The sequence below is a fragment of the Musca autumnalis genome, unplaced genomic scaffold (genome assembly GCF_047663935.1).
Source record: "Musca autumnalis isolate F117 unplaced genomic scaffold, ASM4766393v1 scaffold_5, whole genome shotgun sequence".
Taxonomy (NCBI): domain Eukaryota; kingdom Metazoa; phylum Arthropoda; class Insecta; order Diptera; family Muscidae; genus Musca; species Musca autumnalis.
The window spans coordinates 12,387,602-12,402,784 of record NW_027412088.1 but is presented as its reverse complement, the minus strand read 5'-3'; the positions used below and the strand labels follow the sequence as shown (position 1 = coordinate 12,402,784).

At 37.5% G+C, this 15,183-nt stretch overlaps 1 protein-coding gene across 1 annotated transcript in view; it reads right to left on the bottom strand.

The window, feature by feature from the left end:
* Nucleotides 1-15,183, bottom strand: part of Ipk1 (Inositol phosphate kinase 1) — a 376,999-nt gene that overhangs the window by 269,430 nt on the left and 92,386 nt on the right. The window contains exon 2 of the mRNA XM_073992548.1: nt 14,453-14,481. The gene's annotated coding sequence lies outside the window, so the exon portion shown is untranslated. The remainder of the gene's footprint in view (nt 1-14,452; nt 14,482-15,183) is intronic.

The following is a 15,183-nucleotide window of genomic DNA, read 5'->3' as shown; positions in this document are numbered from 1 at the left end:
ATTCAGCCATTTCCGAATTACGAAAATCGGGAGAAACTATTCTATGGGGGATATATCGAAACGTGGAACTATCCCGACGAATTTCAGTTGGAAAGGTTTTTACATCCAACGTAGACTAAATGAAGAAAAAATATCAGCCATGTCGATGGAATATTGAAGCCACAACCTACCGATATAGCTATATATAGGCGTGGACCTGTGCCCTCTACAAAGACTATGTATCAAATTGCAGCCATTTCGATGGATTATTGTGGCATTATTCTTCAAAATACCGAAAATCGGGAGATACCGTACTATGGGGGCTATATTAAGGCGTGGACATGTACCGACAAATTTCTGGGGAAAAGTTTAATACCCCCAACGAAGACTAAATACCAAATTTCAGCCATTTCGGTGGAATATTGAGGCCACAACCTTCGGAATACAAATTTATTGATGAGAATATAAAGTAAACATTTCAATTTGATGGAATTTTAATTATGGTATTGATTTGTCAAGTAGTTTTGACCATGTGAAGGTTCAAATCCGATAATTGTTGGAAATGTGTATTTTTGTCCTTATTTTACTTAAATTAATAACTTGTATTATGCTCCAAAATTTTAATATTTAAAGTACTTTAACGTTCTAAAATAAATGTTTAAGATTGCTTTGGATAATAAACATAGATTTAATTATGTTTGGGAGTAAATAGTGATCATATGGTGTTTACAGCTACCCAAGTCTGTGGCACTTAGTAAATCGATTTTGTGAACCAAATTTTAAATTGAGTGGAGTGGGAAAAAATTGTATAAAAGTGTATATCGATATTATTTGCTGTTTGAGTTGCGAAAAGTGAGTACTTCAAACGTATAAAGGTTCCAGATGCAGAGGTTTGCAGACGAACATGTTATTTTTCTTTTTCACCGACCACCTCAGTCAGAGGATACCTCTTATTTAACAAAGCGTTTTGCGGTGTTGGCTATAGCGCGAAAACCAATGAACCGATCATCATATATTGTGGGCTGATTAAGTACCTAATAATCTTGCTTTAAAACGAGAGACTTTTAAAAATATAAATTAAAAAAAAAATGGTGAACAGCGAAGATCAAAATTCGATTTTTTACAAAAAAAAATTTGACCGTTTTTGACCACTTATCGGTCAAAAAAGTTTTTAAAGGAAATTTATCATATATATAAAGACAAGAGTTTGATGTATTCAATATGCTTACAAAAAATATGAAGACTAGACACCAAATTTCAGTAATTTCGGGTGGATATTGAGGCCACAATACTCAAAATACCTAAAATGAGGAGGCACGGTTCTATGGGGCTATAGGAAGATGAGGACCTATACAGACAGATTTCTGGTGGAAAGTTATAAGCCCCCAACGAAGACTTAATACCAATTTTCAGCCATTTTGGTGTGAAAATCATGCTGAAACCTCTAAAATACCGAAAATCGGAGGGTCCGTCCTATGGGGGCTATAAGAAGACGTGGACCTATGCAGACAAATGTCAAGGTGAAAGTATTATACCCCCAACGAAGACTAAATACCAAATTTCAGTAATAATGAGGCTAAAACCTTCAAAATACCGATAATCGAGAGGTGCAATTCTATGGGGGCTATATCAAAACGTGGACCGACCATCCCAGTTTTTTGTCCTGTATATTGTAAGTCTATAATAGGTACGTGTACCAAAATTGATGCTCCTACGATAACTCCTTCTATTTTTGGCCACAGTTAATATGAACTCGTGACACTGTGCGGCGTGGACCTATACCTACAAAATTCTGAGGGAAAGTTTTATAGCCCCAAGGAAAACTAAGTACCAAATTTTAGCCATTTCGGTGTGATAATGAAGCTAAAACCTTCAAAATTCCGAAAACCGGGTTTTATTGTTGACAACAAACGGACGGACGGATAGACGGACATGGTTATATCGACTTAGAATTTTACCCTGATCTGGAATATATATACTTTATAGAGTCTCCGATGGATATTTCGATATGTTACAAACGAAATAACAAATTTAATTATACCCTTCATATTATGGTGGAGGGTATAAAAATGGGATATATCGGTCCACTTCTTAGAGTACCTCCCTCAAAAAAAGTCCAACATTTCTGTTTAACTCTCGAAACCGATTCAGTCCAAAATTTGACACTCACAATATTTTTCCCAGACTTAAATCAAGTTCTAAGATGGGCCTTATTGGTCCACTCCTTTGAGTACACTCCCCACAAAAGTGCCAAAATTTTCGCTAAAATTGTGGACAGTAACCTATTTGGTCCATACTTTGGACATCGTAATATTTCTACGAAACATAGATCAGGTTAGAATATGGACTATATATGTCAGCTCCTTCGGATATCTCCCACACAAAATTTCGGAAAAGTGCAGTTTAAGGCCACCTCTCGAATTGTTTTGATTTTTCTTGCAACAGGTTGCACTCAAGGCCCCTATTACGATGGTACAAGTTTTTTCAGTGGCAAGTCCATACTTCTTGAGAAAATTACCCGAAAACTGTAAAAAACCCCAAAGATACACTCCTTCCGGTACCTCCCCACAAAAGTTCGAAAATATTCTCTAAAATGGTAAGCGCAATATCTTATAAACGGATCTCGGATCTTATAAACGGATCTCTTTTGGATCTCGAAATATTTTGTCGAAATTTAGTTTATGTTTAAAAGTGGGCCCTCCCTATTGGTTCATTCCTTAGGGCACCACCTACACAAATTATCAACATTTTTGTTTAAGTACATTAAGGGTCTGTTCGAGGATCCTTTGTAAAATTTTACTGAAGGAGTACTCCTAGTGGCCCTGTTTACAGCAATATTATGTTTTTCGTGGGCAAGTCCATGTTTCCTGATATAATGGTCCTATCGAGAGGAATGACTCCCAAAATAAGACACACTTCCAAAATGGACTATGTCGGTCCATTCCTTTAGGTACCTCCCCCGCAAATCGTTTAAGCTTTTAACCTTATCCACATCTTTGTCGGCAAAATTCTGAAGACCCCCTAAATACATCAGTTTTTTTTTGGGAAAGAGGTGTTTCAATTCACACAGGCTGAACGTATATCTCTGTCGGCAAAGCCGGCTGATACTTTTTTACTTGCTTTATTTTATGTTTGTAAGTTCATCTGCTGCTGAATCTTGCTCTGGGTCTATATCCAGTTCTAGAAATGTGGCTGCTTCGATGGGATATAACCACAGCTCTATTGGAGTTAGTTAAGTAGGTTGAACAGGCATGCCAGATGTTTTGCACGGTGTCATCGATCCTTGCCCTATAGGAATATAGATGGCAGCACATCACAAGCGTAGTTGAGGCAGAACTACTCTCGTTCGTCGTGGCAGCTGACGATCCTCAGACGCTATAGATGGGGGATGCTCTTCGAGGATCGCACTATAGTTGTTTATGACAATGAATCCGTATGAATGTTATTTAAACCTGCTTGATAGGCTTCTTGATCTAGGGGTACTCTCGTGTAACGCTGGACCTCCCTTTCTAGATGCCTGTCTCAAGACTCATATGGTGATTAGGATGGCTCTCAAGGTAACATCCGAGCAAGTACTGCAACGAAAGCATGACATGTGTTGCTGCACTGGAAGAATTTTTTCCTCCTTATGTAGATAGTCCTTTGGAGACATGAGGAGGCACTCTGTTGCTGTTCTCAGGCGTTTGAATATCTTTCCTTCACGTTGCACTTACATTCGCAGACCAAACTGGCGCCGCATAGCTTACCACAGATTGACCTATCGCGTTATATGTGGTCGAAAGGTTTCTTTACCTGCACCCCAAGTGCTACCGGCTAGGGACTTAAGGACCTTGTTCCTACATCTCAGCTTGTTGCAGATAGCTCTGGCATGTGCGGAGAACAAGGACATGCTGTTGAATGTGACCCTAGAATTTTGGGGTAGTTTGAGGTCGGAATTCTGATACCTTCGACCACGACATTCAACTCTGTTCTCACCTGTGACGTCCATGTTGTAAACAGAGTGGATCTAGTGGCAGATATTTGCATATTCCTCGCGTGGAAAAAGTTCAGCCTTTCACAAATGGCATCAGCATACATACGTTACAATCTGGAGTGAGGCGGAATACAGAGAGGTAGAGGTTAAACAGTTCCGCAGACATCACTCACTTTGGGGAACTCCCTGTTTCACTCTACGGGGCTTGGAATTATTGTTCCTAAAACCCACGTACGACTGGCGTCCACACATAATTGATTATCCAACGTTTCAAACTTGACCGGAGGGTTGTCTGCTCGATATCCTCAAACAGTGTGGAGTGCTTGCCAGTATCAAACGTTTTTGATAAGTCAAGCGCCACCATCACTGTCCTATTACACGGCATGCTCCCTTAAGCCCTCGACTAATCACGGTGTGCCTTAACCAAATTTAAATTGAAGGTGCTTACACCTGGGAAGTTTTTGCATATTCTGAAACTACAATGCTCATAGATGAGAAATATCAAGAAACAAAAAAAAATCGCAGGAGGGATTTTCAAATAAATCGCGATTTAAATTCATATTTTTACGGGTTCTTTAGGTTTTTTCGTAGGTTTTACAATTTTTGAGATATAGAGGTTCAGTTCAAGTTTTTAGGTTTTTTATCTTAAGTCTTCAAGATTTTGCTTGCAAACCGCAAGTCATATCAAAATGGGACTAAAGAAAGTATTGAAGCTGTGAAAATACTCTACAAGATTGGATAATTTATTTTTTCCTATATTGTACCATTTTCAAGATAAATAAGTTTAATTTGGTAAATTACAGTATTTACATTGTTTTATAAGGAGGCGATACAGTCACTGCATTGTCTGAATTTGAACTTCTATATCTCAAAAACGGTAAAACCTACAAAAATATTATTTATAAGGTCAATCTTATGGAGAATTTTCACAACTACAACATCTTCTTTAGGCCCATTTACAAAGGACTCGCGGTTCCAAGCAAAATCGTGAAAACCTAAAGAACCTCTAGATGTTGTCGTGCTGTGCTACTTACGGAACCAATGCTGATGATAGGCAAATGGGTAGCTATTTCTGACGCTGGGGAGGACTAAAGCCTCAAGGGTATTTGCTACGGGCGACAAAAGCGAAATCGGCCTTTGCTGGCATCCTTGCCTGGCTTCAGTAGCGGGACCATCCTGCACATTTTTCAGACTTCGGGAACGATGTAGGTGGCTAGCGACAGGTTGAGAACTTTAGTGAGATCCTCGACTCCCGGCACATCAAGCTGTTTCAGCATCACACCGCGACGCTTTGAATGACTTAGCGTTCCTGATGACATTCGCAAGATCATCCATTGTAAATTGTGGTGGTTCATCCTCGGCAGGAAGAGCTCTAATGCGACTTAGTACTCTTCTCTTTGCCACGTTACTCTCGGGGTCCCCGACAAACTGTCGATGGAAATAACCTGCGCACCTTCTCGGATCAGTTAGCGTAACGTCGCCAAACGTGACTGAGGTCCTACCTTCCTTCTTTACAGTGTATGCTAGTCGTTGTACATGCCGTCGTGGTGAAATGAGTGGTGGTTTCTCTTCCCTACTTAACAGTTTGAATGTGGACTATCATCCTATTCCCAAATTTCAGATATGTTGAAGATTTTGGCCACATAAGCTGAAAGTGCATCATGCTGTTGAATGCTTCAACATATATTCTTTCAGCATCATAGATTTGTGTAAGGTTCTAATTGCTGGAGGATGTAAATACTTCGACCCAGCCCAACCTATCGCTGCCATCAGTTCATGTTGCGTACATTTCAGTTTTGTTTTGTATGCTTTTCTAGTTGTAAAACTTCAAGGCAAAATACAATGACAACGACGACGACAACATCAACACCAACTAACGCAACATCAAAGTGTAATGAAAGTTGTCTGCCAATGTTGTATAAATTTCATACATAAATTTTATATTTGTGGCTTCTATGGTTTTCAAAATACATATTTATTTTTCGCGCATACACTCATTCATTTGTACATAAACATTTTATGAAGACTTCTAGCGGTCTCTGGTAAGCTTAAAGACATGTTGTGGGACTTCCAATACAAACAAAAGATATATGTACTTGCAATATATCAGACTGCATTAGCGTATAATGTGGACTATATATGTGATTATGATGACGTATTCGATGTCTGATATTATTCAAATACCCTGACAAGGTGTAAGAAATCAAAGTCTGGGACTAATCTCGTTGTGGTATCAATTTGAACCCGAAATTCGGGAGTTTATGACATAGCTTTCTGGCCTTAAAGTCCTGAAATTTCTTAAAAATAACAGCAAAATAGAACGGAGAAATAGTTAGGTAAAGTATGCAAAGCTGGTTCTTCTTTACATAAAAAAATTTGCATTTTAGGAGTACTGTGCCTCTTGAAAAAATATTACCGACTTACAATCTTTCGACAATAGTGATCTGTGTAAAATCATTATGTTGCCAACTTTGTCTGTTATCCTGTCCCTGTACTCTAAAGTGAGTTTTGTTGGATAATTAGTGTGACAAATAAAAGGATAAAGTGACAATTTTCAGAAAAAAGGCCCAAAATCAAGCTGGAACGTCTGATGATGGCGCTGCTTTCGTATTCCTTTTGATTAATTGCGTTAATAGTTCATTATGCGAGCTGCATGGCCTACTTTAAAAGTCTCCAGGTCTAAATTAAATTCCTTATCATAATCGTTAAGATAATGAATACATACATACATCACTCTTCTATCCTTTTGGTATACAACAGTGCCAATAAGAAAAATTGCCACCAAAAACCCCTACCAGATGATTGCATTAAATGCATGCCGCAACTGAAGAACAGTGTGCCAGCAAGAGTCGATGAGCTACCAACTGAGCTGTTGAAGTGCTGTTGAAGTACAAATGTGTCACACTGATAACTTAAGCATTCTTTGCCCAGTTTAATAAAAAAAGTGAAATGTGAACAATTCGAATGTACAGGAGTACGAAATCTGTTAAGGTTATGGGGCGATCGCTTTTCATTCCAATTGGTATTCAACAATGTCGACAACAACAGTTCAGCAGAACATATCTCAACATATGTTGGAACTGAAGAATAATAAGGCAGCAAGAGCAGAAGGGTTATCAGCTCCGCTCATGATGACCAACGGCGACACGCTGATAAGGTGTATGTATGAGTTAATTAACGGCATCTGGTAAACGAAGCGCACGCAGGATAATTGGATCCTAAGAATTCTACACGCAGAGAAGAGATATTTTTGGAGAAACCATATTCGCAATTGCAATCCAGCAATAACTGCGATATATGTACATATATACAGCGTAAATTTATGGCAGACACATAGTCAGACTCTCTCCAGTTAATACACCTGTCACCAAGTGACATTATTCTTTTTTATTTGCACAAGATTTGGTGTTCATTCCGCTCATCTCGAAAGAGAACAACTAAAAAGTCGTTAAGTTCGTCCGGCCACCATAAAATAGACTTAATTAAAATGGATTAATTAGTTTCCTTTCACAATTTTGGGTGGAAAATTTTGTCGACCATTGACACTCCAAATTCCTAAATTATTTAAAGTAATTTAAACAAGTAAGAACACGTAAAGTTCAGCCGGACCACGAGTTTTATTGAAGTAAAATGGAACACTTAGTTTCCTTTCGTTTATGAAGAAGACTAAATACCAAATTTCAGCAATTTCTGTAAAACAATGTGGCTAACCTTAAAAATACCGAAATTCTTCAGGTACCTTTCTATGGGGGCTATATCAAAACGTCGATCTATACCTACAAATTTCTTGTGGTAAGTTTTTAGACTCACAGAAGACTAAATACCAAATTTCCGATATTTCAGGTATTGCGGAGGAATATTGGATCCACAACCTTCAAAATACCGAAAATAAAAACTAAATACCAAATTTCAGCCATTTCGGGGGATTATTGTGGCCACAAACTTCAAACTACCGAAAATCGGGAGGTACCGTTCTAGGGGGGCTATATGAAGGCATGGACCTATACCGACAAATTTCAGTCATGTCGGTGAGATAATGAGGCTAAAACCATCAAAATACCTAAAATCGGCTGGTGCCGTTCTTTGGTACCAAAACATGGACCAATACTAAACTTCCTTCCTGATTTCAACATACGCACCGACGGGCAGACGGACATGGTTATATCGACTTGGAATTTATAGGGCCTCTGATGACTATTTCGATGTGTTACAAACGGAATGACAAATTTAGTTATACCCTCCATATTATGGTGGAGGGTATAAAGATATATTCAGCCAGGTAAAAGGTACCACCTATGGGGCTAAATCGAAGTGTCGACCAATCTTTAAAATTTTTGGTGGAAAAGTATTGCAACTGCAGGGAATCTCGAAAGTCAAGACCCTCAAAATACCGAAAATCGGGATTTTTATTGAAGAAGTTTCGTGACCACTGAAAATTCAAATGTCAAATTAATGTCAAGAAGAGAACCTTAAATATCAAATTACAGCTAGTTCGGTTAAACTTTTTAACAAAAATCCTCAAAATACCGAAAATCGGAAAGTACTTTTATATGGGGGCTATAGCAAAACATGGTCCTATATTGACGTTTTTTAGTGGAGAAGTTTCGTGGCCACTGAGAACCTTACATGTCCAATTACAGATAGTTCGGTTAAAAATTGTAGCTAAAATCTCCAAAATACAGAAAATTGGAAGGTACCGTTATAGGAGGGCTATACCAAAACATGGGCTTATGTTAACGATTTTTGAGGGAGAAGCTTAGCTTCGTGACCACTGAGAACCTCAAATGTCAAATTACAGCTAGTTCGGTTAAATGTTTTAGCTAAAATCCTTAAAATACCGAAAATCGGGAGGTACCGTTACATCGGGGCTATACCAAAACAATGACCTATATTGACGATTTTTGGTGGACAAGTTTCGTGGCCACTGAGAACCCCAAATAACGGTAGTTCGGTTAAAAATTGTAACTAAAATTCTCAAAATACCGAACATAGGGAGGTACCGTTATTTGGGGGTTATACCAAAACATGGACTAATGTTAACGATTTCTGGTGGAGAACATCAAATGACAAATTACAACTAGTTCGGTTAAAAATTGTAGCAAAAATCATCAAAATACCGAAAATCGGGAGGTACCGTTATATGGGGGCTATACCAAAACACAGTCGTATATTGACTGTTTTTGGTGGAGAAGTTTCGTGAGAACCACTGAGAACCTCAAATATCAAATTAAAGCTTGTTCGGTTAAAAATTGTAACTAAAATACCGAAAATATGGAGATACCGTTATATGAGTACCATACCAAAACATGGATCTATGTCCATAATTTTTAGAATATAAATTTGTTGATCACTAGGAACCCTAAATGTCAAATTAAAGCTAATTCAGTGTGAAACGGTGACTAAAAACGTCAAAATACCTAAAATCGGGTGACACCGTTATATGGGGGTTATACCAAAACGAAGACCGATATAGCCCATCATCGAACTTGACCTGACTGCAAACAAAAGACGCATCTTCCCAATATTTCAGCGTCCTACCTCAATTTTTGTGGATGCTAGAGTGATTACCACAGACGAACAGACATGCATAGATCGAATCAGAATTTTACCTAGATCAAAAATAGATATATTTTATAGAGTCCCAAATGATTATTTCAGCAGCAACCATATATTTTATGTTTGAAATTATAATCCAAAATATACACTAAGCAACCCTACAATTATTAACCATATTCTGACAACGCAGCTTGATAGAAGCCAAAAAAGAGAAGACACGTGTTTCGACACTTTCCTATCTCATCAATATTCGCGGTTATATGCCACAAAGGTTTGACGATTTGATGTATAAAGGGATTATTATACCATCATATAATTTATATATGGGGATTTCTGAGTGAAATCGGACACTTTTTCAAGATGAGGTTTTTGATTTCCTTTATTTTTTGCTGTGGCGATGCTGCTGATTAACAAAACATTTTAGTATATTTTGAAAATTTTCTTGACTAACGGTTCCAGAGATATCGCGCCTTGAAAAAGTCAAATTATGTAAAAACTACATGCAAAGAAATGCTCGTAACTTCTTTAATATTGGTCCAAATGGGACCATCTTTTTTTGATTTGTTTGTTTTTTTATCAGCTATCGAAAAAAATACTTAAAAGAAAAATGCACAGTGGGCTTCAATGCAATTTTCGGGATTTAATATTCAAAATCAATTTTTAAACAAGATTGCACCCTTCGATTTTTTCAAAAAAAATTTTATGTTAAAATACGTTCAATTACAAAAATTTTAAACCCTATGTGGTAATGGGATTCGGACGATTTCTATTTTTTCTGAATTTTTTAAAATTTGTCAATACAATTTTTCCTTTATACGTTTGTCCAAAATTTGTATTTCCTGTATTTTTGAAGCTAAAAGTACATATTTATCATTATATATTATATATTTATCACAAAAAAAAATAGAAAAAAATCCACAGTGGACTTTAATGGAATTTTCGCTGATGCATTTTCAAAATCGAAAAATGACGCAGTTTTTAAGATGTTTGAAATAAATTCATAAATATAAAATCAAAACAAATATTTATAAATTAAATTTTTATTTTTTTAATAAAATAATATATTTTGGACAAAGGTATAAAGGAAAAATTGTATTGACAAATTTTAAAAAATTCAGAAAAAATAGTAATCGTCCGAATCCCATTACCACATAAGGCTTAAAATTTTTGTAATTGAACGTAGTTTAACATACAATTTTTTTGAAAAAATCGAAGTGTGCAATCATGTTTAAAAATTGATTTTAAATATTAAATCCCGAAAATTGCATTGAAGCCCACTGTGCATTTTTCTTTCAAATATTTCTTTCGAAAGCTGATAAAAAAAACAAACAAATCAAAAAAATGATGGTCCCATTTGGACCAATATTAAAGAAGTTATGAGTATTTATTTGAACATAGTTCTTTAAAAATGCGATAATTTCAATAGGCGATATCTCAGTATCGTTGGTCAAAAAATAATTTTAAAATATACTAAAATGTTCTGTTGGCTAGGAGCATAAATTGAACCAAAAACAATCGAAATCAAAATTTACTTTTCTTTGAACTGTCCGATTTCACTTGGAATTCCCCATATGTAAATTGTTACGAAAGTAACTGGTGTATTGAGGTTAGTTTAGAAGAATTTCTGCTAATTTAAGAATTTGAATTTTAACGTAAATTATCAAATTTCCAACAACAATTACTGTATAGAATTCCAATCACTAATTTTCTATTGTTTGTGTTGTACGCTTTCAGTTCTCTGTTTCTCTCACTTTTTCAAAGTGTTTTGTGCGTGACCTTTTTTAAAAAATTAATGGAATGAACGTTATTTTTGGCATTAATAGGCAAAAGTTCATTCATTCTCGCTACAGGAAATCAGTTTTGAGAAAAAATTTCAAAAAGTCATAAACCTACAGCACATATTAAAATACATAGTGTGCAGGATAACTCTCAACATTTTCGAAAATTTCTTCTAATTTTAGTTTAACGTAATTTAATATTTCGTGGTCTCTCGGGAGACGTAGGTAATGAAAGATACCAAGCAACGGTCCTGATCGGTTTTAAGATGGCAAAGCCCAGGATTTATCTTGGTCCCTCTTTCATCTCAAGTGGACACTGACCTCCCCGTGGTGTCACATGGGGAGCTGCCTTTAACACCCGTTAAAGGCAGTGAGCTAAAATTTGCCGCGCGTTCACCCATAAGAACGTTAAAAGTTTGAGTTTGGGCGCCGGGTTAGTAGCCCTCCCCTAGAAAAAAAGCAGCCTACTATGAAAAAACTAAAGAAATGAAAAACAATTCCCTTTAAAGTTGACGAACCCCGCAAACGTTTTAAGGACCATGACCTGCGAATCTGCATCTAGAGAAGGTGTCTCCAGATCAGAAAACAAGAAATCAAATTGATCATGTTGTGATAGATGCAAGACATTCATCGAGCGTGTTGGATGTACGATCGTTCCGAGGCGCAAAAATTGATTCGGACCACTACCTTGTTGCAGCAAAGGTACGCACTCGCTTAAACGTAGCAAACAAAGTACGAACAGACACAACACGAATGTTAGATATCGGTAAGCTACAATCACAACAGATAGCCACAGCATATTCCACTCAACTAGCCCAATAGCTTAATCAAAGCATTCCTCATCCCGATAACATATCAGCGCAATGGCAAAGCAGTGCCCACTCCATGCAAACAGCCGCAAAATCCATACTTGGATGCCAGAGACCTCCACCAAGGAATCCATGGTATGATCAGGAGTGTCGTGCTGCCACCGAAGAGAAAAATGCGGCATATAGGGCTACTTTACAATCCGTTACAACGCGTAGCACACGAGAGAGGTATCGGGAGAAAAGGAGAGAGGAGAAACGTCTTTTTCGCAGGAAAAAGAGAGAGATGGAAAAGGGCTACTTTACAATCCGTAGCAACGCGTAGCATACGAGAGAGAAAAAGGGAGGAAAGGAGAGAGGAGACGTCTTTTCCGCAGGAAAAAGAGAGAGAGATGGAAAAGCGAGAGTGTGATAATATCGAGATGTACAGGAGCCAGAATGAAGTCCGAAAATTCTACCAAAGAGTCAAGCATCAAACTGATGGCTTCGGTACAAGCACATCCTCCTGTAGAGACCAGCAAGGTATTTTGGTAACTGATACAGATAGTGTGCTCAGGATATGGAAAGAACATTTTTAAAAACTGTTGGTATCCAATAGCAGCGAAGACGACGAAGATACAACAGTCCCAATCCCAGATGATGGTATTGAATGTATACCGCCCAGCCAAGATGAGGTAAAGACAGCAATAAATCGGCTGAAGAATAATAAGGCAGCAGGAGCTGTTGGCCTATCAGCCGAGCTGTTTAAAACCGGAGGCGACACGCTGATAAGGTGTATGCATCAGCTAGTTAGCTCCATCTGGCAGGAAGAACGCATACCCGACGATTAGAACCTGAGCATCCTGTGTCCCGTCCATAAGAAAGGAGATACGATTTTGTGCTCCAACTATAGGGACATAAGTCTTTTCCCCATCGCCTACAAGATAGTGTCAGGGATATTATGCGAACGACTAAAGCCCATGGTCAATGAAATAATTGGACCTTACCAATGCGGCTTTAGACCTGGCAAGTCCTGGAGAAGACCCAAGAGATGCAGATCGACACCTACCACCTTTTTGTCGATTATAAAGCGGCCTTCGACAGTCCGCAACGTTCAAAGGAATTCCAAGCCGTGTCTGAATTTGGTATTCCCGCAAAGCTCATTCGGCTTTGTAAAATGACTCTAACTGACACAAAATCTTCAGTTAAGATAGGAAAGAACCTCTCCAAAGAGTTTTGTACCAAAAGGGGTTTCAGGCAAAGAGACAGCCTTTCGTGTGATCTTTTCAACATCCTGCTAGAAAAGGTTATATGAGAGGCAAACGTCAAAAGAAGTGGCACAATCTACACCAATAGCCACATGTTACTTGCTTATGCTGATGATATAGTCATCATTGGATGATCAGTAAAAGAAGTAACCGATACCTTTATGAAATTCGAAGGAGAATCTTCTAAAGTGGATCTGGCGGTAAACGGCGAGAAGACCAAGTTGATGGTGTCGACGCGCAATGCGTCCATTGAGATCGGACCAACTGTTAAAGTTGGTTCCTATAATTTTGAGATAGTAAAAGACTTCGTATACCTCGGCACAGCCGTAAACACAACCGACGACATCAATTGTGAAATAAGAAGAAGAATTGTATTGGCAAACAGATGCTACGTTGGCTTAAGTAAGCACTTTAAAAACAAAGCCACAACTCGTCCAATCTGCGTTAACCTGCGAATATCGACATCAAATGAACCACGAGCTGTATCAGCTACACAACGACATCACTTTAGATAAACGTATCGAGATGCAGCGATTGCGTTGGCTAGGCCATATAATAAGAATGAACCATGATGAACCCGCTAAAAAGGCGTATAAATTCGAGCCACTTGGCGGTGAATTGGCAGGCCAAAGAATAGATGGCGCAAACAAGTGGATAAAGAGATGACAAGCGCGGTATTCCAAAAAGCGAAGCGAAAAACAGAGAGGATTGGAGATCTTTTCTTAGTTCGGTCTATGAACAAATGTTCTGTAATGGGCCAGCTAAGTAAGTAAGTGTCTCTGAATCAAAAGTTTGTCCACTAAAATTTTTGGTAAATATCAATGATTTGGTATAGCCCCACATTACGATACCTAAAGATTACACGCATTTTGATGCAAGCTCGCGATACAAAATTAATGTAGTTTTTATACTGCATAATTCTTGGTTCTTTCCTTGGTCATAGGCTGAGGGTATATTTCCGTCAGCACAGCTGACTGATATTTTCTTACTAGTTTCTTATACGTCCTCAAAAATTCCTTAAGGACACAATCAGCCAAGGCTACCATAATTATGGGAATCAATAACAACTTCCTAATTCCAAAACATTAATATTATACAACAAATTTAGCTTACCTTTAGAATGAAATGATTCAATTTTTTTCCTGGAAATAGAACAAAATATAAAATTTAATTACTACATGATATTTAATTAAAAACTTTCCTAACATTTTCTCATAAATTCCATTCAGTAGATATGGATGATTATCTAACTGAAACCCGTGCATATATAGACGTATATTACCTATCCATTCATCATTATATATCATAGATATTGAATATGAATACTATTGAACTACATACATATTTCTAAAAGGCTTTACTGCAACTTTCAAAGAATTCCAATAGAAAAAACAAGACTCACAACAAAGCCGTCCCTCCTTAGCAGTAAACTAACAACCAAACTATAATTTGCCACAAAAGTAGCTCACATAGTTTTTACTTTTAACATTTTTCTTTTTCTCTGCAAACAACTTTTACAAGAAAGGAGCACATACATAATCACAGCATATACACATATACATATGTTCATATGTATGAATGTTTATAGTTTGTAGCAGTTTGTCCTATTTTCGAATCAGAGTTTCATAAAGATCTACTATGTTTCCTCCTCCTCCTCTGTTTTAACAACAACTAAAATTGTTGTTTGTTACTGCAGCCGTGAGTGCTGCTACATTTGCCAAAGCTCATAACTTTTTAGCTCAAGTAGCTTAAATAAGCTAATGTTGCCACTACCGATTCCACAATCCACCAAATCCAACCATGCCAGCCAAAGTACCAGCTGCATTTATAAACGTTAAAAAAAG